This window comes from Ambystoma mexicanum, chromosome 6q (genome assembly GCF_040938575.1).
Source record: "Ambystoma mexicanum isolate Mex_15411 chromosome 6q, UKY_AmexF1_1, whole genome shotgun sequence".
Classification (NCBI taxonomy): domain Eukaryota; kingdom Metazoa; phylum Chordata; class Amphibia; order Caudata; family Ambystomatidae; genus Ambystoma; species Ambystoma mexicanum.
In genome coordinates, this window is record NC_090937.1 from 156,038,001 (window position 1) to 156,065,761 (window position 27,761).

At 45.2% G+C, this 27,761-nt stretch overlaps 1 protein-coding gene across 2 annotated transcripts in view; it reads left to right on the forward strand.

Annotated features, from left to right (window-relative positions):
• USO1 (USO1 vesicle transport factor) overlaps window positions 1-27,761 on the forward strand; it is a 1,608,467-nt gene that overhangs the window by 1,010,531 nt on the left and 570,175 nt on the right. The gene's annotated exons all lie outside the window — the stretch shown is intronic.

Below are 27,761 nucleotides of genomic sequence, written 5' to 3' on the forward strand. Positions count from 1 at the left end.
AATCGGATAGAGCTGACCAATAACCCTGGAAAGACCAAATGCTTCCTATGTAGCTCTACCATCACTACTGTGATGAAGAAGAGGAACATGAGTTTGATGATTACTTCAGAGAACTGGAATAAACTGTCTAGTTGTTCATTGTACCCGATTGGCTCAAAGAAATGCAAAAACGTAGAGGAAAAGCAGGATGGAGAGAGCAGTCATCGACCGAGGAAGCTGGGCAGATGCCGACCTGGCGTACCGGGCACTAAAGCAGGACACGCTGTGCACGGATCTGAGCAAGAGCGAGAAAGCAGGCGCAAAGGAGGAGCTCCTTCCATTGCTGCCAGAACGAACCTCCAGGCATCAGGAAGTGAAGCCCTGTCCCACAAAGGGTGGCTGCCATAAAGAAACGGAAGAGAAAGTGATTGGCGGGCCGCCGCCATCCGAAGCAAGCAACTGAGCATGCCCAGAGCCCCAGAAAGAAGCACAGCTGCCCGGAAGATGCGCACAGGAGAAACCGGTATGCAGGCAGAGCTAAAAGTGCTGAAGGTCTGGGAGGTGACTGGGAACAACCAGAGAGTGTGATGGTCTGGGAACCCGGGAGAAGTCGAGCGAGCACAGAGGGTAGCATACTCTTGGCAGAAGAGTAAATAAGGTATTGCATCCATACAGTGTGAGTCCGGGACTTGCAACCACATACGAATATGAAGCAGATACACTGTAGAAAGGAGCACATGCTTGCCAGCAGAGAAAAAACAAGTCATTGAAAAAGAACATTGCGAGTCTGGGACCTGCATCCATATGAAAACCAAACAATTAGAGGGTCTGTGACCCTGGGAGATAAAACAGATCAAGCTACACATATACTTGGCAGGAAAATGAAACAAACTATTGTATTAATTAATCGCGAGTCTGGGACTCGCACCCAAAAGAGAGTTTGAGAATAGGAGGGTTGAGGACCCTTAAGACAAAAGATCCCGGGAGGATAGCTCAGCAGCAACGTGCGCGCGCCTTGGAAGCAAGACGACACGAAAAACAGGTTTGATCCCCGGGGTGGCACTTAGAAAACCTCTGGGTGTTTAAGCGCATATAAATACGCAACTAAAACGCACAAAAAAAAAACAATTACGCAACTAAAAAAACAAACAATTTCTGTAACAGCACCTTGATGCCCGCGGGCTGTGCGAGCGCTTTAAAAATGTTAAATAGATGAGACTTTTTGATGAAAGGGCCATGATTGGTAACGAAATACACCAAGCCCGAATTGTAAAGAATTAAGAGTCTGCTACTCGTACCTTTTGTGAAGATATAAAAAATAGAGTGACATTTATCTGAGAAGATACAGGGTCTTGTGGACTCAAAGAAAAGTAGAATCAGAAGGAATCCAGGGGACTGGAACAAACCCCTTGAAATGTTACCTGGTAGAACATTTCTTTTATAATTTGGACCACACAAGACATTAGGAATTTTTCTGTTGGCAAAAGCTATCAGGAACACTTTACTTTGGAAGAAATCAGCCCTACACATTTGATTTATCATATTGGTGTTGGGGGCATAAGTAGGATTTTTAGACACAAGAAATTTTGTTTAGACATCCTGACGTATTCCTTAGTTTCCTTTGAGCCAGGGGACCCCCTCCTAGATTTTCGGGATGGCGAGGCATTTTTCCAACCCTATTATTGGTTAATAAAAGTTTATAGCCAAAAATATGCCGGCTTTGTGTCAGAGACGATTTTAGGAGTCCACCCTAGTTATAGTGAACAGGGAACTTTGAGAAGTTAGCCAAAACCCAATCAAGGTAAACGTGGCGAGCAGTCAAGGCTATTCAGGAGAGTGTGAGTGTGAGTGTGAGTGGGGTCAGGGTCCCTCAGAGTCCACACAATATAATACACAATAATTCAATTTAGAAAGGAATGTATAAAAATCAAATGTTTATTCTAGAACTTCTACACAAAATGAAACTAGCAGTTGATATTATAGCACAATACTCAATAACAAACATGTATACATTAACCATAGGTTTATGAAATGCATTCACATGATTTAACACAGCAGGTAAGTAAATAATGCAGTACATGATATAAACAAGTCACAAGTGATTTCCTAGCTTAAGCAGTCCAGTCTATATGAAGAATGAGGCCTTGTGCCCAAAAAGTCTCAGGAGCCACAGTGCTGCCCCCCCCCCGAATGTGGCTTTGCAGATAATTTATCATTTACTTGTATTGGTATTAATTAAAAGAAGATATTCAACACAGTTATTTAGGTAAGTAATATTTTTTTTATCTTTCACAATTTACTACCCAGATTCGATGACCAAAACGTGGTGGAATGGAAGGTTTAGGAACCGAAAATACTTATTCCCAATATTATCCTACGGAAGACCGGGGCTGGGGGCGGCAAATGCTTTGTGTTTACTTACCCCTTTGACTCCGATTTACACAGAAACTTGATGTGTTAACTGGGGGTCTCCGGAGGTTGGATTGCCTGCCGTTAGTTCCAGTGAGAGGTGTCTTTGTCGGGTCCATATGTAAGAGGCAACCTCTGGCGATGAAGATATGTAAGATTAATCGATGAAGGCCTCCTCAGGACACTTCACAGGACAGGGGGCGGCTAGTCCCAGCGATGGTCTCTACACAAAGGTGACGACCGGAGTCCTTCCAGTTGTTGTTGTAGAAACTTCTCTAGGACAGAATCCCTTAATGCTGGGATGCTGACATTCAGAGGAAAGGTGACTTGTGCCTCAAGCTGGTGACCACCAAATTTCTGAGTGTAACCGCTGAACGCCAATGCTTCTGACGAGGTAGCCCATGAGAGAGCTGGTCAGTCCACCGGGTGGTCAAGGGACGCTTCCGAAGGCTCAGGATGGCTGAATCCTTGATGGTGTCGGGACCAGTGTGTCCCACTAGTCCAAGGGTTCAAGCACCGCTCAGGGTCTTTGGAGATCAGGTAGTCCAACAGGGCTTCACCAGGCCAGATGCAGGTAGGGATGGCAGGCCTCTTCAGGAGTCTTCTTTCAGTCTTCTGTCAGCTTTTCTTCTACTAGGGATTCTTCGCTCTAACGCTGATCTAAAGAAATGGCTGCAGGAGTCTTCCTTTTACCTAGCTCCCAGGCTGGAAGCAAGTCTAAGCCCACCAATGGTAAGGATCTGCACCATTCAAACAGCCAGTAGTTGTCTGATCAGGGACTACTATCGGTTTCACTCCTGCCCCACATCTAGACTCTCTGGCACCACAGATGTGAAATGGGACTAGACAGTCCCACCCCCTTCCTGGGCCAAGCACGCATACAAGCAGCACTAGCCCGTTAAAGCAGCAGCTTTCCCGGGCAAACGCATGACCTTTTAAGGGATTTCCTGACCTGGGGAAAGAATGCCAAACTGCAATATAGCCAAAGAACAAGTGAATATCTTGTGGCATCGCCATTTTAGGGCACTAGCCACGTTTAGTATCCATATGGGGTAAACGCAAATGTGCACATTAAAATCTGCTGCCACAGGTTTTTCTTTATGCACATATGAAAGTAACCAAACATTCCAAGTGTTAAAAGCTAGGGTTATTCAAAACTATCCCCATTGCACTGCATTGTAAGATGGTTTTTTGCAATGGCAAAAAGTCACCAAAGGGAAACCGTTTTCTAGTACTGATAGTCTGAAGAACTGATCAGTTTCCCCATAACAAATGATCAAAAGACAAGTGAAGCTGAACCTGTTCGGAATTTTATATGGGAAGTAAATCGGGAGACCACCAGGAGGTGCAGGAAAATTGGCTGCCTGAAAATGTTGCTACCTGTTATAGCTTTCATCAAAGCCAAACCAACCTACCATTGTAGGAGCCCTGATACCAGGAAGAAATTCACTTTTCTTTTTTTCTCCCTATATGCACTGTATTTAATAATACTCTAATTTCCAAATTAATTTCTCAGTCAGGCTGACCCACCTCACAAGAAATACAAGGTAAATTATTATTCAACTATGGCTTTTTCAGTATGTCCATTGAGTTGGAGAGACATTACTTTTCTTGCTTCTGCTAAATATCTTCTTGGCTTATTAATTGATGCCAATTTGGTTTTTTTCTTTGTTTTTCTCTTAAACTTACATATCCTACTAAGTTTCTTGCAATTGTGGATGCACTACATTATATCCTTTTCAAAACTAACATGCGATCTGATCAATTGTTTAAAATTTACTTTATGTACATTAATGTCAGTTTATGTCTGTTCATCTTATGAATCACTATTCTGCGGGTCTTGCCACACAGGTAACCCTTTGGCTGGATTTGCGGTTGTTGTTAAATCAATGTTTAACTCATTGTGTTCAATTATGTTGATCCTTGCTTGATTTGATGATCTGAATCTTTGTATAACGATGTACAGAATTATCAGCCTCTGTTGACGAGCCTCTTAGCTCGAAACACGCGTCAGGCTGTTCAAGAATTCTTCAATTAAAACTCATGCTAAATTTAGTTTGAGTTGTGTTTTTGTGCACAGATATCAGGCAAACCACCCTTTTGTCTCACTTATGTACTGTTGGCAACTTTGGCAGGTTGCCTTCTCTTTTGCCTCAATCTGCAGCCCTTGCACACATCAAATTGTCAGAGCGCCTTGTTTCTCACAACAATCCTTTTCTGCCAAAAATTCTTTGCTTATCTCAAGAGGGGTCAATGTGAGCAGTAATGTTGTGACAGAGTTTCACAGTAGCAGTTATTCAAATAAACCTTTATACTCAAGGTTTCTTGGTAAAACAATTATGAATTTATTTCGCAGTCCGTTGTATAAGCCATCTTCAGAAGGCACCAATATATGTAACAATTAAAATACACTTCAAATCACACTCTTAGTTTCTCTAAATTAGATTATATCCATTAGGGATGGCACACACACTTCCTACACCCTAAGGTGACTTAAATAGCTAGGACACTATGGACATTGATTTATCACTGGTACATTTAGAGCAATACTGAGTTTGGTGTAAAAGATAGAATAGAGGAATAAAACACAGGTTAACAAATAATTCACAAACAGGTAAGTACTTTTAAAAACCTTCCAAAGTTAAATGAGTTGAACCCTTTCCTGGGGGGAAAAGATAAAGCACAGAGTCGAAGGTAAGAAGAGTCTCTTGGGGAGCCAGGACAGCTAATGTTAACTGCACAATGTCAAGGGGAGCTGAAGATCTTCTTTGCAGGTAGGTAAAAAGTCTTGCACTATGTGTTTAGAAATGTTTGTAGAAAATAGAACACTCGAAGGGGCTACAAGCTGGGAGGCTTGTGAGGGGCAAATCTTTAGCAAATCTTTAAGGTCACCAAGGCAGGTCTCCGCTGAAAGCAAGTAAGGCTACACAACAAGAGGTAAGTTCTTAGACATTACAGTACCTCTGGTTAGAAGAAACGGTTCCAGCTGGCTTCTGTTCCTGTACTGCTCTGCAGATGCTGTTGTTCCTGAGCCTCAGTCGTAGGGACTAGAGGGAGGACGTCTAGGGACTCCTGCTCTGCAATGGGAAGGTCAGCGGCAGCAATGGGCAAACTTCAATTCAGCGGTTCTTCTGTGTTTCAGTTCCTCGCGTCTGACAGCAAATGGCAACACTGTGGTTCTTGTATACCACTCTGGACTTTCCTCGCACCTGGGGTCCAGCACTCTGTTGAGGTGGCTCAGGCTTGGTCAGTCCTGCATCAGGGAAGTCTGGAGGATCTTCCTAGCGCTCGGGTCTGACTTAAAAGCAACACACACAAAATGGTGTTACTCTCCCTGGGACTTTGGTTCCAGCAGCAGTGGAAGTACAGCCAGCTCCAAGAGGATGTCCAGATGGAGTTGATTGGTCCCACCAACTCAAAGGGAGAAGTCGTCCTTGCAGGGCTTCTCTAGTCGCGGCGAATTCGGCGCTTCAGCACAGGAGCAAGGCTTCACTGGGCAAACCAACAGTCCCAGGAGTTGCAGCAAGCATCTCTTCCAAGTTCTTCTTCGGATTCCTTCGTCCAGTGGTCGACTCTGCCTTCCAAGCCAAAAAGCCTAGCCTTTTATGCAGGTTTCTCCCATTCATTCCAGCCTAGGTGTCAATCACACAGCAGGGTGGCCGTCCTTGCCGGGCAGCCAGCCGCCCAATCACCTTTGGGTGCATTCCTGTAACCAAGGTGATAAAGCACAGTTTCGGGCACCTCCCTCACTTCCTGCCCCTGCCAGACCTACTGGAGCCAGAGGCGGGCTTCACTCGTGAATCCTGCCAAAGTCAAAACGAACAAAGGGGCCAAATCTGGTTTGGCGCACAGAGTAAATCTCAAGAGCGACCTTTCCAGCAAGAAATGCTGAAAAAAGACTGGTCCATTTTTGCGAAATGGGCACCCATGGGTGCCTTACTGCAGCTGCAAACGCAGCCTGCAGTAAAAACACACAATGGTAGTAAAAAGTAAACCACTGCCACCAGCCATTAATTGTAGAAAGGGTAACATAAAAATGTTACATGAGAAACTAGACAGAGGGGATAACCCCTCCAGCACCTTATGGTAACATAGTGTGTGCTGGGTCTAGAAAGTTACACAAGGTAAGTAAAGTAAATTTCACTTTACTGCTCTTGGAAACAGTAGTTTCACCAAGAGAAGGCATTTAAACATTTGGGAAATCTAAGACTTCCCTGTGCCACTGCACTGAAGGTGTTGTGTGTAACAATGTAAAAGATGATGCCTATGGAGTTTGTCAGACTCCAAAGTTAAAAGAAACGGAGTCTAAATCACAAATACATGAGAGAGTCAGAAAAAGGGCACTCTCTCTCCAGGTTAGAAATTAAGTCCTGAAGTCCAGCAAAAGAGCTGGGGGTCTCTAGGTACAAGGGAATGTGCACATTTTTGAGAATTCTCCCTAACAGCTGGTATCCCTGGTTGGAGAAGATGAGATGTGGGATGTTGGACAGCGTGGCGAGGCCTGCAAAGTCAGGCAGACTGAGCCATGACTGCCAGCGGGGGAGGAGAGGCGGCTGAGGCGACCCACTCTGGTGGAGCCTGTGGAATCTGAGCCCGGGCAGGGTTATAGGTCAAAGGTTCGAATTACAATAGGTTCGAATCAAAAGGACCGAAAACAAAAGGTTCGAAAAAATATATATATTTTTTTTGTTGCGGGGGGGGGGGGGGGGGAGTCCCCCTCCAACTCCAACCCCTGTTTTTGTGTTAAAACCCACTTTTTTTACCTACACGGAAACCTAAAAAAATATATATATAATTAAAAAAACAAATTCGAACCTTTGGTTTTCGATCCTATTGACTCTCACCTTTTGCATTCAAACCTTTTGTAATCGATCCTTTAACTGCTTTGGGCAGCAGAGTAAGGCACCTGATCCTGCAATGCAGCAGACAAGGAGCATTCCGTGTGGTCCCTGAAGAAAGAGTGGAGCCAGCAGAAAGGGCTGACAGCCGACTGGAGCTGCTGGCGACCCATGGGAAAGCCATCATGGGCTCCGGCAAGATCTTGGGAGCTCACCAAGGCACGGAGATCCACCAGAGAGGCAGCCGCAGGTCTGGACTGGTGGAGCCTGGACCTTCCGCTTAGCACTACCAGAGGAGCAGGGGCGGCTGCTGAGCGGCGGGTTCCGATCTGGAAGGGGAAGGGGAAGCAAGGGCAGACGAAGGCGACGGTGGGGAGACAATGGTTGTCTTGGTGGGAGGAGTGTGGGAGGAAGAGTGAAAAGGACTTGAACCCAAAAATTCAGAAGGCTAAACAGTCTCCCAAGACTTGACAGGGGTTCGGATGCAGAAAACCAGTGAACTCTCATAGGGGGTAGAGAGAAGTAACTATTTTATTTATTATTTTTATTTATTTATAAAGCGCCAAAAACCCACAGGTATTGGGGCGCCATAACATAAACACTGGACGTAATACAGACGGGATTTTAGGAGTGCAGTTGACTAGGCAACGTGGGGAGGATGTTAAGTGAAATAATAAAGTTTTCAGTCGTCATTGAAAGCAGTTTAGTACTTTTTGTAGTCTTAGGTCCACAAGAGGAGAGTTCCAAATCTTAGCAGCTTGGACAGGAAAAGATTTTCCCACACAGTTGGCGAGTTTGTAAGCTGGTGTCCTAACCATAACTAAAGTAGAAGAGTGCAAAGTTTGTACATGGTTACAAGGTTTTTAATGTAATGGGGGGCGTTGCCATACAAAGACTTGTGCGCTAGCATTGCCGCTTTGAATTTGTCGTGCATCAATGGGTAACCAGTGAAGTTCTTGTCGACTGTGTGAGAGCTATTTTCTGATCCTCCCCTCAATGATCCTCACTGCCTCATTCTGTATCACCTGCAAAGCCTGTATGTTTCTTTGGTGGGCCCCTACTAAAAGGGCATTACCAAAATCCAACCTGGAGAGAATGGTAGCACGGGCAACTAGGGCACAGTTAGGTTCAGAGAGGAACGGACGTAGATTCCTAAATTGTCGGAGGTAATAGGTACAGTTTTTAACAATCTGATTGATATGAGAGTCAGAGTCTAATGCAAAATTAAGATGGAAGCCCGAACTTTTAACTTTCTTGGAGACCTGGATGTGACGGTCATTGATTGGGAGACACATATCTGGAATCAAGTTTGGAGAAGGCATGAGAAGTACCAAAGGTAAGCAGCCCGGTTTTATTGCCAGTAAGGCACCTCCAATGCCGGCTCATCCATATTTCAATGTGATTATAGATGGTTTGGAGAGAGCAGGAGTCAAGGTCATAGTCTCTTGACAGTTCCAGTACCAACTGTGTGTCGTCGGCTTAGTTTGTAAAAAACACATTGTCAGCCAAGAGATCACACAGTGGTTTGATATACCGATTGAAGATTAGCGGGGAAATGCATGCTCCCTGAAGGACTCCACATACTATGGGCATTGAAGGTGAGATAGCGCTGTTCCTACAAACTTTAGATGTCCTGTGCGAAAGAAAGGATTGAACCCACCTGACAGCATTATTACTGTATTGACCATTGTTGCTGAGAGTATGAAGCAAACCATCATGATCTAAAAGGTCAAATGTGGCCGATAAGTCCAAAAGCACAAATAGGCCGACTTTACTTTTGTCTGAGATGTTGAGCATGTGCGATTGTAGGTCTTTAAGCACAGTCTCCGTGCTGTAGCAGTGGTGAAATCCTGATTGTCTGGCATGAAGGATATTGCTACCTTCAACTAAAGATTGAAGTTGCATGGTGGCACATTTGTCCAGAATCTTCAAAAGGAAGTTGCATTTTGTGATGGGGTGTAGATTGTTTGGGTCTTTAGGATCAAGGGCAGGTTTTTAACTAGGGGTGTAACAGTGACATTTATGTTTAAATCAGGGACCTGATTACATAAGAATGAGGAGTTCACGAACCTGACGCAGAATGGCACAAACATTTCTTTGTGTTGTAGATTGATATTCGGAGGTACCGCGCTTTCAAGAAAGGAGTGTATTTATCTCATCTGCTATAGTAATGAGGGTAAAGTCAAATGTGGTAGGTGTCTCATCCGTCTATGGTTACATGGAGTAGCAGGTACAGAGAGGTTTTCGTTAAATTGCTGCTTAATCTTGTTGCAAGCCTTTCCAATTTTGCCTTGAAAAGCCTGTTGTATGTTATAACAGTCTTGGTCCGTAGGTGTCACTGGAGCGGAGGAGGTACCTGCTTTCTCCAAGGATTGAACTATTTCAAAGAGTTTTTGTTTTGTTTTTAGACCCCTGTCTGTTAAAGAAATATTTATTTGCATTATTGATTGGATTTTTTATAATCTTTGTCTGAAGCTTTCCAAGCTGAGTTTGTAAACTCAGTGGGGCATTTTAGCCATACTGTCTCTGCCTGTCTTAAGTCTTTTCATTATGCTTAGTACTTCAGTGTACCAGTTTTGATGGCCAGCATTCTCCCTAACTAGCTTAGTTTTAATAGGGGCCACTGTATCTAGCATGTAGTTGAATGGGGAATAAAATGAGTTTACTAAAGTTGTGGGGATAACTCGATCAGTGGTGGTGTTCATTATCAGGTTCAGACATTCTTTTATGTTTTCTGCCGTAATCTTTTTAAAGTTCCGGTTTGAAACCCGTTTGTGTGGGTTTTTGTTATTCAAAATAGGATGTTGGAATTTAGATTGAAATGTAATTGAGTAGTGATCAGGCCAAATTCAAGGTTGGGTATTTTCGCTCTTTATACAGAGATTTTATAGCCGCAACCCAGTATAGGTTGTTGCCTTTGTCATGGGGTGGCGAGTCATTAAATACATGGTATTCCACGTTGTTTAGTGCAGTTTTGAGAGCAATAGCCTCTTTGTTGTTTTTGCGCCAGCGATAAAAAAAAATCTCAAGCCTTTAGCGTTGCGCAATTCCTGCACTTTAAGTTATGTAAGATCTTAACAATATCTTGGTTGAAGTTAGGCATATTAGTTGGAGGGCGATATACTAATATGAAGTTGACACAACTTTGGTTAGTAGGAGTCATTTTTAACGTGGAGAGTTTGTCTTAACAGGAGCTGGGTGCTTGAAACAGTCCCACCACCCGGTCCTGTAGAGCGATTCGCACAGTAGATGTTGTATACATCTTGTGTAACAAGGTAAACTAAGGGACCGCTGGAATCTGTTGTCCAAGTTTCTGTAAGAAATAAAAGATCTAGGTCGAGGTCCACAATGTAGTCGTGAACGTTATGTGCATGTTTAATGAGGGAGCAAGTGTTCAATAGGGCGCACTTCAGAGGGGTTTTAGTTATGAACCCATCATGCAGTGGTATTTTATCAGTTTTGGATACGCTATTGGTAAGGGAGACTGGCGGGTCAGTTGGCAGCCCAGTGTGTCTGCTTTGAGGACCGATATTCATGGAGTCTAAGTGACGCGTGTCACCATCTCCTGGCATTTGATTGAAGGGACTGTGGGGAGTAAGGTCAGTTATGTAGGTAATGAGGTAAGAGTTTTTTTTAGACTTGGGGTAGACTGGTGTGAGATAACATCATGTAACAGTCGGCTGCCTTTACTTGTGAGCGGGAGGCAGGTGACCCATCTGTACTAGAGGTAGCTAAATAAGGCACTGCTGAGTCCGATAGCATGATAGGTAAAGGGTCAAGTCTCATTTTGAGATATTTATCTACAATAGCAAGTTGACACATTTTATGTGCAGCAGCTATTAAGTTAATGTTCCCTAAGTAGCCCATCCTGTGGGTCGAGGAAATAAAATGCCAAAGCGGTACTATGCGTAAAGTACACACTATTTGCTCAAGACCTGGAGTGAGTGAGACCGAGTGAGACAGACACTGAGAGAGAGACTGAGAGAGACTGAGACACAGGGACCCGAAAAACCACACCCAAAGAATGCTGGCTAATGTCCACCGGACTACTGTAACACCAAGATTATGTGCAACTTTAAGAAAGTGAGAGTGCTTTTTCCTCTCTGCTGAGGTACACAGGAAGCTAAGGGTGCAGGGACACAGATGGTAAGTTTCCAATCAGACACCACTTCACAGCTCGATACTCGATAGTTGCAGCATACAACATGTTCTATCACAGGCACACAAGTCAGACTATTAGAGGTAGGTTGTTTTGTATTTTAAAAAAATTCTATTTGGGAAGAGGCTGAGCAGCGGTGGTTTCTGCCTAAATGGCCATGATGACTAGTTTGGGCATCTTCAAAGGAAGGGGTACAGGGAAGTTGAGGGAGAGGAGGGCCTGCAAGGGCCCGGAACAGACTGTGGGAGGATTGGTATAATCTTGGGGCGGGTGAACTGCTCGGCCAGAAGGCACTCAGTGATTGGTCTCCGCAGGTGGAAACACTTATTACGATGGATAGTCTTGTGAGGGTTGGCTCCTTGAATGTCAAAGATTTGAACTCGCCAACTAAGCGTGCTATGGTAGCGAGATTGTTTCACCAGGAGATCTTAGATGTGTTTTTCTTAAAAGAAACTAGATATAAGTGGGGCAAGGAATTAGGCATCAAATGATGGCAACTAGGAGGAGTAGTGTGGGCCTCGGAACAGGATAAAAAGGGAGGGGGTGGGTATTTTGTATAGGAAAACTCTGGGGCTAAGGGTTCATGAGGTGAGGAGGGGAAAGGAGGGAAGATGGGTACCAGTGAAAGGTACTACCTGACGCTGACCTAATGTGCAATATATGTCCCGAATGTGGGCCAGAGGGACTTTATCTCAGCCACACTGCAGGACCTGATGGTGTGCAAAGGTCTGAGATCTGTGGAGGGACTTCAAGTTGGTGATGGACCCTGCCAGACAGTGAGGGGCACAGATATGGAAGAGCATTGGCAGAACAGGCTAAGCTCCATTTCTTGTCCGATATGTGGAGGGTGGTGAACCAGACTGTGTTGGTGGCCAGGTTGTACTCTGTTCCACATCAAATAAATAAGTACATAGATCCCTTCTTCATAGATGAGGGGTGGGAATTTCTATTGACGGCGGCTACTGTTCAAACCGTGGGCTGGTCGGAATATGACATGTTGGTGATCACGCTGGGTTTGGGAGATGGCGTAGAACGGGAGCAGCGAACAATCTGTAATGACATGCTTTTCAAAGATGGGATCTTCGACAAAGGAATACAGGAAAATATTAGGGCTTAGTTCAAAATAAATGACACTGGGGAATTGGGCGTGAGGTCAATCTGGGAGGCTGGGAAAGCCACATTCAGGGGTCTAATCATAGGAGAAGGGGCATCCAAGAAAAGGGAACGGTCTTGATAGAATCTAATCTGAAAGGGGACATTAGGGCACTGGAAACAGGGATGCAAACATCTAAGTCAGGAATGGAAGATCATATCAGGGACGTGGGGGCCAAGCACAAAGAGTTGAGGGATCTGTGGTCAGACAAAGGCGAAACTCAGGTTCTGCAAACAGGCCTTATACGAAAAGGGGGATAAAGCTAATGCGATGCTGGCGAACAGACTCAAAAAGCAGCAAATGGACAAGGGGGTGCAGGAGATCAGAGGAGATGGGGTGTGGGGGTGGGTTCTCATAGAACTCCCGAGAGGCATTGCAAATGCCTTCGGGGCTTACCACAGCAGATTTTATAATGCACAAGGAGGGGGAGACAGCCCTGGGGCAGAGGAATTTCTTAATCGATTTAACTGTTTCCACAATGTTAGCGGAGGACCGGGATAAATTGGAGTACCTGATAACGCTACAGGAAGTAACTCAAGTGATCGGGACAATGAAATCTGGGAAAGCTCCGGGCCCGCATTGGTTTACACACAGCATTTATAAGAGGTGCGTAGGAGTGCTGGGACCATTCCTATAAATGCTATTTAATTCAATATTGGAAGGTGCAGGTGCATCAGAGTCATTTGTGAAGCCAGAATAGTAGTGATACAAAAGGAAGGGCGCAATAGAGAGAATCACAGCTCCTGGAGACCCATCTCTCTCCTAAACTGTGATGCTAAACTCTTTGCCAATGTTATGGCAAACCGATTCATCGCTGTCCTCCCGAGGGTGATCCATACGGACCAGGTGGGTTTATTAAGAACAGGCAGGGGGGCGGATAATGTACGGAAGATCCTGGACCTCATGGGGTTCTTCAAAGGAGATGAAATTGATCCAATGCTTTTATCCCTAGACTCTGCGAAAGCATTCAATCAATCACTAAGTGAAGTCAATTTCACTCCACTGTTCTGGGAAACAGTAGTTTATTCCAGATAAGGTAGTTAAACGTTGGGAAAGCCTGAAAGGCTTCCCTGTGTCACTGGACTGAGGGTGCTGTGGTACACGAATGAAAAAGATGATGCCTATGGAGTTGGTTAGACTCCATAACCAAAGGAAACACAAAGGTAAAACACATCACACTCTCTCCAGGTAAAATAATCAAGTCCTCAAAATCCAGCAAAGTTGCTGGGAGCCTCTAAGGTAGAGGGAATTAGCACATTTTTGAGAATTCTCCCCAACAACCATGTTGTCGGTTCGTTCTCCCTCTTTGTACACTGTATCTAGACCCAGTAGGCATGAGCATGCCAACTCCATTTATGATAACACTGACCAGTGCCCCCACCTGGTGAGCCTAACTATAATTTCCCCAGGAACAAAATATTTGTTAGGGGCTTTAGTGCCATTGCTTATTTTAGGACCCCAGTAACTGTCTCCCACTGACTATCAATCATGTTTCCCTATCTACCCTGTTAAGACATATTTTCCTTTTGGTGCTTTCTCTCCATGGACATCCATGAGGCATGCCAACTTTGTGTTGATGTCTGTAACCTGTTCTGAGTTTTGAAGGTAAGAGAAGCCACTTTACTCTGCTTACCTTGCTTACCTTGTGTTTTGCTTTCCAAAAAGTGCATGTCTTATTTTTATCCCCAGTACACTAACTGAAAAACAACCTTGGACGCTGGAAGACCATTATTCACACTCCGATAATACAAGGGCTCTTTATGGCCGTTTATTCTCAATCAGCATACTTAACAAAATAAATGCAATAAAGAAAATAAATAATTAATAAATGGTTTTAAAAAAAACTTGTCACTGCTGAACATTTACTCATCTTAGCCAGGATCCCTGATAAGCTCTGAAAACATGCCAGACACAAGAGATTCTCCCTGCAATGGGAATGGAAAGCTGTGCGTCTACTCTTCCCCCAAAGCTTTTCTGTCTGACTGTTTTGGGTGCTTCCTGTTTTAAACCTCACACAAATCCATAATGGCACTTTCCAGAACTTTCTGGCTTTCCACCAGTTGCCAATTCCCATGGATCCTCAGCCGAATGACCTATGGCAACCTCACGAGGTAAACTCTTCCCTTTCTTGCAAGCATAACTTTCCTTCAGCTCCTGCAACATTATCAGGTGCCAGCTGGTACTTTTCTTCAAAACAATCCTTCAAGCAATGCAGAATATAACTAGTGAGCCTGGCTGAAAAACATGTTTGCCAGTGATACAGTGTTCAAACTTCACATTAAATGTCCATTGCTGCTCTGGGTGCACCTAAAATATATTTCACACTCCATAATTTTGTCAAAAACATTACAATTCAAAAGCATTAAACCTGGCTAAGCTAATCTGCTTTGTAGGCACTGATCAGTCCCTAAGACCATCAGTGCAGGAGAACTCTGTTCTGCATAGGCAAATTCTCTGTTTTTTTCCCCTGCAAAATCACCTTACTTTGAAGTACGGTAGATATGCTTTGTGTCCCTATAACTTTGTTATTTGCAACTTTGTGGTTACTAACATGAGGTGTCCAAGATGGGCTGGTGGCAGGGGATGCTTTTCTACTTTTTTCGTTTTTATTGTTTTGTGTACTTTTACATGTTTACCGCTGTGATGCTGCAAATGCCTTATGGAGGGACAGGGCCTCCTGGTTCTCATCCTACCACTTCTGTGTATGTGTTTTCTCTGTTTTCTGCCACTGAGGTCCAGCCTGAACCTATGGCAGTGGAGCTCTTCCTGTTTTCCTTTTTGTGAACAACACCCATCGGATAGCCTTTTTGGCACCCATTGGTTGGGGTACACCCTTGTGCCCCTTGTGTGTTTTGAACACCTATGTGTTGCCCACAGAGCAGGGTATGGGCTGGTGTCAGCTACATGCTGACTTGGCAGTGGCTCAGAGTGTCCTCCTTTTCGAGACACCCAGACATTGCCATAAGAACCAATGGATACCTGCAGGGAGGCAAGATGGCCCCTGTGGCCTCTTGGTTTCTATTGCCTTTTAACATGTTTCCCAAAGTCCTGGGAAGCCCCGACTCTGTCCATTCCTCCTGGCTGGCTGTTGGATGGAAATACCATATATGGCTCTGGGGCTGTCTCCTGTCAGACAAACTGAGCGAGTCTTCCCAGGGGCTGTGTGTTGTCGGTACACCCTAGGGGTGGGACCTGTATAAATGGAATCTTAAGTGAACTCAAATTCTGTGTTACGGGTCTCTGGTTTGTGTGTGTGTGACGCGTTGAATGAGACAGCCCTTACTGAAACTGACATGAATGCAGTATAGTGTGCTGAAAGGCTGGGTATTTACCTCAATCCACATTTTTTGTTATGGGTGTCTGGGTAGAGTGAATTACCTGAATGCTTGTGAGCCTGATTGGCTGCCTGCCTGCATGAATACTCTTCTGCCCGATTGGCTGACTGAGTCTGGCTCTGCCAGAGTTAATGGGGAACGGATGTATAGATCTGGTTACCTCTCCGTTACCAGTTTGTTCTGAAGCTGAAGTTGAAGCTGAAGCGAGAAGAATCTGTTCCTTGAAGCCCAGCTGAAGAAGTCGGCTGCTGCATTTCTTTGTGTAATCCAAAATGGACCATCATGCAACCTGCTACTCTTCATCAGAAGTACCTTGGAAGCCAGTCCTGTGTGCCTGTCGTCCGGAGAAGGGGTCTTCGTTAGTCCTCAGGAGGAGTGCCCGGACATCTCGAATTGTAGAAGAAGCCATTGCTGTCGCCCAGAAGATCGGGTAACCTGGCATGGTGCTGCTGGACACCCAGAGTTGCGCAAGTTCCAAACTGCCTAAGAACATTTCAAGGGACACCCTTGTCATCATCACTGACCACTTTTTTTCCACGAGATAGAGTCCAGAGACGCTGAGTGTAGAGAAAGACCCGTTGGTGGGATTCCCGCTACCAGAAGCTAACAAAGACAGCCCGAGGGTTTAGGCATGGTGAAGGTCCTGGGTAGTGGTTGAGTCCAAGTCGCCAGGAGCCGTCCAGAAATCCTTGCGGCAGCACCGAAGAACCGAAAGTCGGAATACCGCGATATTCTGAAACCCGACACCAAAAGTGACCGATGCACTGGTCGCCTCCAGAAGTCCTTGAAGGATCCCAGGGGGGTCTTACTCTCAGCTGGCAAGCCTTTAAGGAGCCCACAGCAAGTTTAATCTTCACAGGACTTCTAGAGGTGCAGAAATCGTCAACCAAAGGAGAGCATCGCAAAGAGCAAAACTGCTGCACTTCAGAAAGACTATGGTTACATTTTTCTTCTGGGACTCAGCATCGCAGTAGTTCCTCCTTCCAAGGGGGAGTCCATCCTCAGAGGGAATCATCGAGTGAAACCAAGAAACTCTGCCACTTTGCCTGCCAAGGCACCAAAGGTGCTGTGATGAGGAAGAACATCTTTTAGCCTCAGGAGTCGTCCAGGCGTCCCAGATTCGTCTTGGATCCTGTTCTCCTGTGGCCCCTCGGTTACTTTGGGGTGGTAGAATGTTTTAAAAGAAAGCAGGTGGTTACTGAACATTATTGGACTGGGTTGTAAAAGATAAGCGCTTTGGATTAAGGCGCTATATAAATAACACATTATCATTATAAGAGAAGTTACTCCATAACCTTTCCCTTACAGGTTTTCCTATGTTGGGGGTGGGGAGATCTTCTCTCAGAATTGTATATGTAGTATAAAGAAAGCATTCTGACACTGTTCATAACTAACCTGCCTTTCGAATGGATTGTGTCCTCCAACGTATTCCTCATCTTTGATATCTCGTCCAGCTTCGGCTGCTTTCGTAAAAACAAAATTCTCGTCAGAGGGTGCTGTGGATCAATGGCATTGAATCGATGGCTCTCGAAGGCCTCCGTCGAGGGTGACGTCATCGGGTGTATAAGTAGCACGCGCGGTGCCCGTTGGCTCCAGTTCCGTTTTTCCGTAAATGTGTTTGCTTCGGGGACTCAGCGCGGCTCATTATTATTTACTTACTATGCAGCTCATCAAAATGAAAAATATCATCGACGACATATCTTCGTCATCAACCCCAACGACACCTCGTTCAGGTTTCAAGAAGTGCAGAGAATGCGATTCAAATATGTCCATCACAGATCTGCATCGCTCGTGCCTATGGTGCTTGGGGGATGCCCACGACATGGATTCCTGCTCGAAAAGTCAGGCAATGACGAGTAAAGCCCTGCGAGAAAGGAAGGGAAAATTGCTGGTAGGCCGTAAAACTAAATCTGATTGTTTCTCGACCATCGAGTCTGGAGAGCGTTCTCCTTGACGCGAAAAGGACAATAAGAGATCAAGATCTCGTAGTGGCTCCGGCCACTCGTCGTCTTTGACGAAATGATCGAAAAGCCGGCACCATCGGTCGCCGTCCTCTTAATCATCATCGGACGAATCACCCAGAAAATGTAAGTACCCCACAAAACTTTCTTCTTCTGCAGAGTGGGAAGCATTTCGTATGAAAATGCCAGACATTTTTGAGAAGGTCAAGCCTCCATACGCTCCTTCTTCGGAAGTCGGACGAGAGCGGTCCCATTCCGACACTTGCTCGCCCTCGAGCGCGGGTGATCGAAGATAGACCCATCGAGAACCTTCAAGGTCTCAGATGAAAGAAAGTCACACGAGTCGTGACAGGCGTTCAAAGTCATCGACGCTATCGAAGACTCCACATACCCTGAAGAAGAAATCTTCTAAGATGACCGTTGAACCGTCAGCGCCATTTCCATTGACTCCTTTGTCGACGTCGACACCAAAATCATTGGCGCCAAAAATTACTGTGACTTCAACTCAGCCTTCTGAGCGTGTAAAACTGGCAAAGAGGCTAAATCTAAGCCTCCCCAAAGCCTACACCTTTGGTGGTTCCTGAGATAGTTTATACTCCTTTGCCTAGAAAGGAATACTTTAAATCACTCACCTCAATTTTTGAGGAAGAGGAGGTTCCGTTTGGCCTTGAGTTTGGAACTCCTAATGTCCTAGATTGTTTAATCTCAGAGGAGAGTAAGATGAGAGATCTGGTTGACACACTGCACAATGCTAGTGGTGTGGACACATCACCTGAAACTGAGTTTGGTAGACCAGAGCAGGCGGGGACACTCCTTGTTTCGGCACCTGATATCAAAGGTAGTTGAATACCTAGGTTGAGCTAAACAACCAGCTCAATTCATCCAGGATGACCTTACTGATATTCTGGACCACGGTCCACCTACAGACCCAATCTTACTCCTTTGATGTGGCCTTACAAAATAGGGTGGCCAAAAATTGTGAATCCCCGGATTCTATCCCTGTGGTAGATAAATCCCTCACGAGAAAATACTGCCCTTCCATCAGCGACCCTGGCAATCTGTTCAAACACCCTACTCCCGAGAGTCTGGTGGTCCAGGCAGCCACAGCTACATCTAATAAAGCGGCGTACCCTACCATCCCTCCGGATAGGGACGACAAGCGTGTGGATGGATGGGCGCACAAGGTATTTTCAGATGGGAGTATGGCCCTTAAATCAGCCAACTCCACATGTGCCTTAGCCAAATTTTCGTACACTCTGTGCACATCAATGGCGGCGGAGCACCTTCCAGAAGGGGAGGAAAGGGAAGGTTTCCTAGCTATCGTTAAGGATGGCAAAGAAGCCATGCAGGAATCGTTTCAATCTGGATTAGACACTGCAGACAGCATCAGCAGGTCTATGGCTACAAGCACGGTTATGCGCAGATTTGCATGGTTGCGGAAGTCGGGTTTCGCACCAGATGTTCAGGCACGTCTTCTAAACATGCCATTTGACAAGCCTCGCCTTTTTTGGTAGCAAGGCTGACGAGAGCCTTGAGAGGTTGCAGACCTCAAAAGCGGCTGCAAAATCTTTAGGGGCTGCTGTTTGGCAACCTCAGACTTTTCGTTCTTCAGGACAACCTTGGATGGGGCGATCCTATCATTACTACTCTCATTTGGAAAAGTGAGAGGAATAGCCAGTCAAAGAAGCCAAAGAAGAAGAAACCCTTGTGGTGGACGAGGAAAAAGTGCAAAGCCAGCACCAGCTTCCTTGCCATCGGCAGCTGCAGCAATCGCTCCAAAACCACTTTGAGAGCTTGCGTCACGAATCATCAGTGGGGGGCAGACTGTCTCAGCATCTCGAAGAAGGGCGAGCAATTACTTCAGATGCTTGGGCTCTGGAGACAATAGCCCAAGGTTACTGCCTTCCATTTATAACGCAGCCTTGCAACAATCCACTGGGCAAACACTCTTTGAGGATTCCAAATCCGCTCCTTGTGCATGACATTTTAATCCTGCTAGAGAAAGGTGCTATAGAACCAGATCCCCAAGAAAGATGGGGGACTGAGACCCATCTTGGACTTGAGATACTTGAATAAGTTCCTTATGAAGGACAAAGTCAAGATGGTAAATCTTTCTCAGATCCTTCAGTCCCTCCAACTTCAGGATTGGTTGGGGTCATTGGACCTTTAGGATGCTTATTTTCATGTGCCAATCTATCGCAAGCACAGGAAATACCCAAGGTTCGCTGTTGGTGGCTCGCACTAGCAGTTTTGAGTTCTGCCATTCGGGTTGACCTCCGCCCCAGGGTCTTCACCAAATTGATAGTGATGGTGGCAGCGCATCTCAGGAGAGGGGGTATTCATGTATACCCCTACCTCGACGATTGGCTGATCATGGCGCACTCTCCTGAACAAGCCCTGTGTCATCTCAGTCACCTGCCATTCCCTTCACAGGCTGGGCTTCTCCCTCAATTTCAAGAAGTCACAGATGACACCTTCTCAGCAGCTCCAGTACAACGGCACTGTATTAGATACATCCTTGGGAAAGAGCTCACCACCCAAGGTGAGGGCTCAAGACATTCTTCAGATGGTTACCGAATTCCAAACTGCCCAGAATCTTCTGGCCTTCGGTTTCTTGAGGTTGCTCGGCCTCATGGCATCCTGCATTTTTCTGGTGCAAGAAGCCCACCTGAGATTGAGGTCCCTTCAATGGGCTCTAAGAACTCAATGGTCACAGTTCTCTGGAAAGATGACAGACCGACCTTCAGGTTCCAAGCAAGGTCGCACAGGATCTACTGTAGTGTGCCTGCGAGGACAATATTCTGAAGGGAGAACATTTTTTCGGCAACCATGGCCGGAGATTACAGTAGTGACGGGTGCCTCACTCATGGGGTGGGGAGCCCATACCAGCGATCTGTCAGTCGGCGGTCGTTGGTCCCCATCAGAGTCCAAACTGCACATCAATCTTTTGGAGCGGAGGGCAATCAGACTAGCGCTGAAGGCCTTCCTGCTCTCGGTCAGGGGAAAGAATGTCCAGATAATGACGGACAACACAGTGGCCATGCATTACCTTAACAAAAGGGGTGTAGGGTCACTACCACTGTGCAGAGAAGCAATGCAGCTCTGGTACTGGGCAATTCAAGAAGGAATCTCCTTATCAGCAATTCACCTAGCCGGGGAGGAAAACACAACAGCGGATGCTCTGAGCAGGCAGAGTGCAGTGTCCCACGAGTAGGAACTAGCTCAGGAAGTTCTTCAAGAGATCTTCGCCCTTTGGGGAACCCCTCAGCTTTGGTGGGTTGTAATAATATCATCAATGCTAGTTTGGTGCCTTGGATAAAGGATATTCATCTGGAATTAGCAAAACAAAGTAGGAAGTAATGATACTGGTGAATTCTGGTCAGTGATGCGTCGCCTAGAAGGGAATCCAGACTCAGCATTACGCAATTTGGTGCCAGAAAAAAGCTGGATAGAATATCTGTCAGCAAGCTTCAAGAAGCCGGTAGAATCAGAAACTCCTCTAGACTCCTCTGCCCGCTGGCATTTGCCCCTGGGGGTGCAGTCTATAATAGATCTGATTACCAAATCCTCCAACTCCAGAGCAGCAGTTTTTTACTGCTATAAAAACAGCCTCTACTTGGGCCAAAATATTATCCTGGCTATTTGGAGACATTTTGGAACGCCGACAATTCCCTGTATCGTGGGAATCGGCAGTTATCCCGCTATTTAAGGGGGCGATCGGTTGTAACCTACAAATTATCGGCCCATCGCCCTCCTGGACTTCGAGAGCAAACTCTTCATGAAGATTCTATTGGAGGAGCTACAAATCTGGGTAAAGGAAAAAAAATTCTTTCAAAAACATCGAGCGGGCTTCAGAGGCGGACACTCGACAGCATTAAATGGTCTAATATTAAACATTGTAAGTGAAAAGACTATGGCCAAAGGTGAACAACAGTTATATGGAGTTTGGGTAGATTTCTCAAAGGCGTTAGACCATGTGAATAGAACACGCCTTTGGGTAAAATTGAAGAAATGGCCCCGGAAGGTCTCTTGTCTATGCTGGTAGAATTGCATAAGGACACATCCATCAGAGTCCGGCTAGACAATGAAGGACACCTGTCAGAACCAATAAAGGTAGAAAGAGGAGTACGTCAGGGCTGTCTGGGTGCTCCCCTATTCTTCAGTTTCTACCTTGCTGACATGGGAGAGGCATTGGAAGAATCAGCATTAGCCAGCCCCAAAATAAATGGGTGTTAGATCCAATGGCTTGCTTATGCTGATGACGTGGTCCTTCTAGACAAGACTCCAATAGGGTTTCAGCATCTTCTGGATAGATTGTATATCTATGCAAAGGATAACGATCTTGCAATCAATCCAAATAAATCGAGGATTGTAGTCTTCAAACATCCTCTGAAGAAGATAAACTTTCCGGATTGGAAACTTGGGGGACAGAGCATCCTAAGAGTAGAAGAGCTAACCTATCTGGGCTACAGGGTTTATTCTGCACCATCACATAGTAAGGTTGAACAGGATTACAACTAAAGATCTCGCAACTTGTTCCTCATATGAAAAAGATTTCATCAAAATTCTGTACATTTTCACTTATACCACTAATCAAATTCTGTATTGCCAAAGTGGTTCCAGTAATCCTATATGGGTTAGAAGCAAAAACATGTCTAGGGAACGTAGATTGGCAAAGGTTGGAGGGGCTAGTCTGGAAGAGAGTATTGTGCCTTCCATCGAGCCTGTCAATGTCCTCTCTCAGATTCGAACTGGGCCTAAGATCACTCAAAGCCCAGGCTGAAAGGAAGCTAATCTCCCTCTATCGACTATTAATCACTGCCCAGAAGGATACCCTGTATTTTGATATCAAAGTCCATCTTGAAGCAAAAAATCGAAAACTCTCTCAAACTTGGAAGAAAGAACTCTGTATGGCTTGGAAAAAGCAGGAACTGATTTAGAGATGCTTATATCCAACCCTTCAAAGGCAAAAAAGCTCTTAGAAGAAACAGACTGGATTTTGAAAATTGATAAGATGCGATCCCACACATCATAAAATCTGTTCCTGAATGCAGAAAAAAACAGGGAACTATGGACCAATATCTTCTAAAATTCCCAGATTTGAGGATCAGAACAAACTTCCTTAGAATAAGGCTTAACATAGCACATACAGGAGAGATTCTCTCAATCAGGGGAAAAGGGGAAGAGGCAATCGCTTTAAGTAATATCTGCAAAACAGCTTCCAACCAGTCATTGAAACATTTATTATTGCGCTGTGAAGGGACCTGGCCCGCAAGACTTTTATTCTTCGCAAAATTTGGAGTTGGTGGGGAGGACCACATTGCAGACCTGTTCTGAATAGACTAATTGCTGGACATTCAAGCTCTTTAACAATAGCGGTGGTGAAAGTCCTCGAGAAATTTGACGTCAAGAAACAGATCATAAAGGCTTCTTAGGAAAATTGGTACCCCTAAGAAAATTGCTGACAGCGGACCAACATTATGAGGGACCAATATATTTTTATTCATATTAGTCATTATACCAAAAAGGCTTGATTTTAATTTTTTTTATTATGATTTTATTTTAATGCAATTTCAGAACAAAATATAAACAGTGAAGAGCCCATTATATTTTGTAAAAGGTTTCATCTAACCAAATACAAATACATTTTTTTAAAAAAAGTATTAAGCCTGGCTGCTCGATCATTGTTACCAAATTGAGAGCCCTGGCTGCGGGTGTTTTGTGCCTTTACCATACTATATAGAGGGCAGAAGTACAGATACCCCCTCCAGTCTTTACAACCACATAGTGCCAAATAGAGTAACTCTAAAATGGCAGTTCCATGAGATTTTTGCCATCTTGTTGTTTGACCTTTTACTGCCCTCACAGGGCTGACATTCACATATATGTTGAGCCCTTTCACAGGGAAAGCTCCAGCTGTCCCTGGCAAAGTAGTGTTATGTTTTTTTGTGGCCTGGTATGGTGGCTGGAACTGGCTGGTTCCAGTCCACATCCATGCCTGAGTGTTTGTTGCTGACAGATGTGTTGACCAAAGACTGTCCAGGATGGAACCCCATGGCAGTTTGAAGGGAGTTGATACTTGCCATTGGTGACCATGTGGTTGACTCCAACTCAAATCCAGAATAGAAGAGGGACTGCTGCAGCCATTCAACAGATTATCGTTGGAGCCAAGACTCCTACGAAGAGGATCATCGTGCTGAAGACATGGAACTCTTCATTGGAAGCCAGCAGTGTTTTTTGTTGTTGCTTCAACTGTCCCTGCTAAATCCTGCTCTTTTACTGATCTTCAGTAGGTATTCATTGGTGAAGCCTTCCCCTGCAGTTGCAGGTCTCCAGAAAAACGAAGAGGGACATTGATGGCCCAGTTCATTTGTTTTTGCCACAAGGGTTGACGCACTCAATTTCTTTGAATGGCGAGCACTGATTGCGGCCTGAAGAGTGGCCTGGGGGGGGGGGGGTCATCTGAAGTTGTTGACAGAGTGGTTGTCCTTCTGTCCAGTAGAGGTGTCCAGCTGTCAAGTGCTGATTCATCAGACGACTGAACTGCTAATTTGCTAGAACCGACCTTTGTACCTGAGACCCCTGGACTGGTTATTTCAGATACTTCTACGGTAGTCCCAGAGACTGCTTAAACTTACCTGTTGCTACTCACCCCACCACTTAGGGTTTGACAGGGCAAGTAAACTTACCTATTCCTACCACCCACCCCCCTTCTGAAGAGAACTGCATTGACTCTAGGTCACTTGGCCTCCAATTATCTAGCTAGGGAGGGAGTTTTAAAGGTGTAGTACCTTATGCTTTAAGGTTTGTTTGGTGTTCGAACTCTCATTTTAAACCTATTAGTTCTAGGGTTACTAACCTGGTTCTTATAATTCACTTGCTTTGCTATCCTTCATAATTCGGAATCTGATCTAAGTGTATTCTAACATTGAGGTGTTGGTGCTCTTACCAGAGCATACAAAAGGCAATCTGTATATAATAGTTGTGAATATTTTAGTGAATTACGACTGGGGTATTTCATTGCTAAGCTGTTGTCTAATGACTAAAAATCTATTTTTATTTATTCTGTAGAACTCACATTATTAAGAGTGCTCTGTGTGTGCTTAACTGAACCCTTCACAATTCTGACTTCCTAAACCTTTCTGCTCAGTCACACTCCCCAGATAGTTATGGCTGCATAAGTGTGTCTGTACCTGTTCACTAGAATAGAGTAGCCTCTCGGAATCTGTACACAAGGCTGATTCTGAAAGTCCATCTTAACATACCCCCATCTATCCCTCTCAGTTGTTAATAATAATAATAATTAGTATTAGTATTAGTATTTGCTGGAATCCTTCACTTCACTTTATTTTATGATAATATGAATAATAGTATTTTGCTATCACGCTGGTTATGTATATGCTTTTTTTAAAAGTAATACAGAAACTGTTAATGCTACTGATTTTCTCTGCGTCCACCCAGCCAGGATTTGAAGATGTGCTTGCAGGTTTTACACCAATTGCTACCCATCTCTGAAGATGTGCATATAGTGTCTAGCTGACCCCATGGATAAACCCACTTAATTGTCTGTAGTAAATGTCTTCTCCCATGCGTTGCCAACAGATAACCACAGTGGCAGATGTTCTAGGTATTTTCATCTTGTTACCGCAGGTTCAGGATTGTAAGACAAACCGTGTCTGTGCTATGTGTCTGTCAAGACAGTCATATCTGACACCCGACCGCCTTTGGACAGTGGTCCTTAGTTCTTTCCTCACTCCTTTGCCCCAGGGTTGCCTTATTTTGTAGTTCAAAGCAGTCACTCAGTCTCTCGGTTTTTATACAGTTCCAAACTCTTCTTTCTTGGCTCTGTCTTTTTTGACAGAGCATAGGGCTTGTCAGTCCCTCTCCTTGGTCCTCACTGACTCTGCTTCCAGGGCCATTAGAGGCCCCTTTTATCGTACAATGGGATCATGCATTTGACTTTGTGGGAACAGTGTGCCCCAGGAGTGCTTCTTCCTTCCTCCCGCCTATAGGACCTCTAAAACGCCCCTTCTTAGCTTAAGGTTGGACTTGAGGTCTCCCCTTCGTGCCTTATGCTCAGCTTAAATCATTTGCTGTGCTTGCTTGCCACTAGCTGCTCTCCTGGCCATGGTCTTAAAGGACTCTCCACCCTTCGTTTCCTTTAGCCATGCTCTCCTCCTCTCAAGTCCTGCCTTCATTCTCCCTCGCAACGCTCTGTCCTCTCCCTATTCATTCTCCAGTTGTTTTACTTCCCCTTTTCATTCTTCCCCCTTGGATGTTTCTGTTCTTTCTCCTATGTTTTTGCTCTGCTATATCCACTACACACTCCTTCACCTGTCTTTCCACTCCTCAGTAGCCATGCTCCCCAAACATCTTCAACACCTTCCTTCTGGCGGCCCACCCTTTCAAAGTCTATGCGGGTGTGTGATTTACCTTGGGTAGGAGTCCAGCTGCACGATTGTACCTATTTGGGAGTAGGCGTTTAGTTTCACAAGGACTTATGCAGAGTACAGGTTCCCCGTATCGAGCCTATATACATAGGACCACAAGCTCCCCTCCCTCCATATGGATTGACTCGCAGAGCCTCCCTCATGTCAGTTAATGCTGCATTTTTAGCTTAAAAACTCCCTGCTGTCTTGTATCTCTAGAGTTTACGCGGCCAACATTTTAGCTTTTAATCAGTTTGCATATAAGCTAACAATTGTATCAATTCCTTTATCTTGCATTAATTTTTTTAAAGAAATATTGTTCTCTCAACACATAACCATACAGCGTATAAACATGTGTAGTGAATGTAGTGTTATCCAAACCCATCACCACACCATATGTTTAGTAACAGTACAATCATTTAAAAGAGATTGTATTCCTAAATCTATTTCTTCTTTTGGAACCAATGCAACCCAAAATGTTTTGGTTCTAGTATATTGTGAACCTTCTTCAGGGGGAAGTCGAGATAAAAATGCTGGTGAGGGTATGCAGCATTATGTCAATCTTGAAAGATGTAGCACTACAAAGTTGTTCATAACTGCAAAGGAGGTGCCTAACCCAGATGCACTGTTCCACTGAATGTCTTTTCAGTCTTTAACAGTTTATGGTAGATCGTTCCTCTCAGTCTCTTGTCTCCTTTCTAACGTAGGGACTCCTGGCTTGTATCTCCCCTCCAATTGTCTTTCTTTAGTTCCCCACCAGGGAACTTCCCAGTGTTCGAAATGGAGATCTCCTGGTCTTTGGCCTGCATAGGGACGCAGTCCTCCCGCCCCACTTTGGGATCTCGCTTCTTTCACTGCGCTTTGGGGCTTTGTTTTCTATACCCTGCTTCGTGGTCTTGTTTCTCTCACCCCGGCTTGGCGTTTCACTTCTTTCACCCTGCCTTGGGGTATTGCTGGGCCTTGCTGCCCTCCTCCCAGGTGCACTGCATACCTCAGGTTTCCTGGTGGTGCCCCTCGGGGGAATCAAAGTTTGCCGGACGTTGTGCCACTTCTTCGGCTTCTCCATGGTGTTCAGCATCAGGCGTCAGCTGCACTCTTCCTGCAGCCTTCCTGTAGGATCCCAGCAACGCCTTCTCACTATACCGCTCTCATTTGGCGTTTGCTCGCCAGTCTTCTGAACCAGGCATTTCCTGCTCCTGGGTTGGCCAATGTACTGAGTGTTCCATGGTTTCCCAGCAACTTGGACCAACCCTCAGGCCTGCCACACCTCCAGGTAGGAAGTTCACGGGCTTCTCCAGCATTGCCGGTTTCTCTCAACCCGGTTGAGGGCTATTGGCCTCTTCCTCTGTGTGTTCAGCTGGGCTCCCTCGGGTTTCCTATTTGAGCATATCAGGGTGGCTGCCGGGTAGCCATACTTTTCCTGCTTCAGTCTTCTTCTCCACCAGTTTCCCCAAACGAGTGAGAGAGGGAACCAGTCCCCAGCAGAGACCAGTTGCAA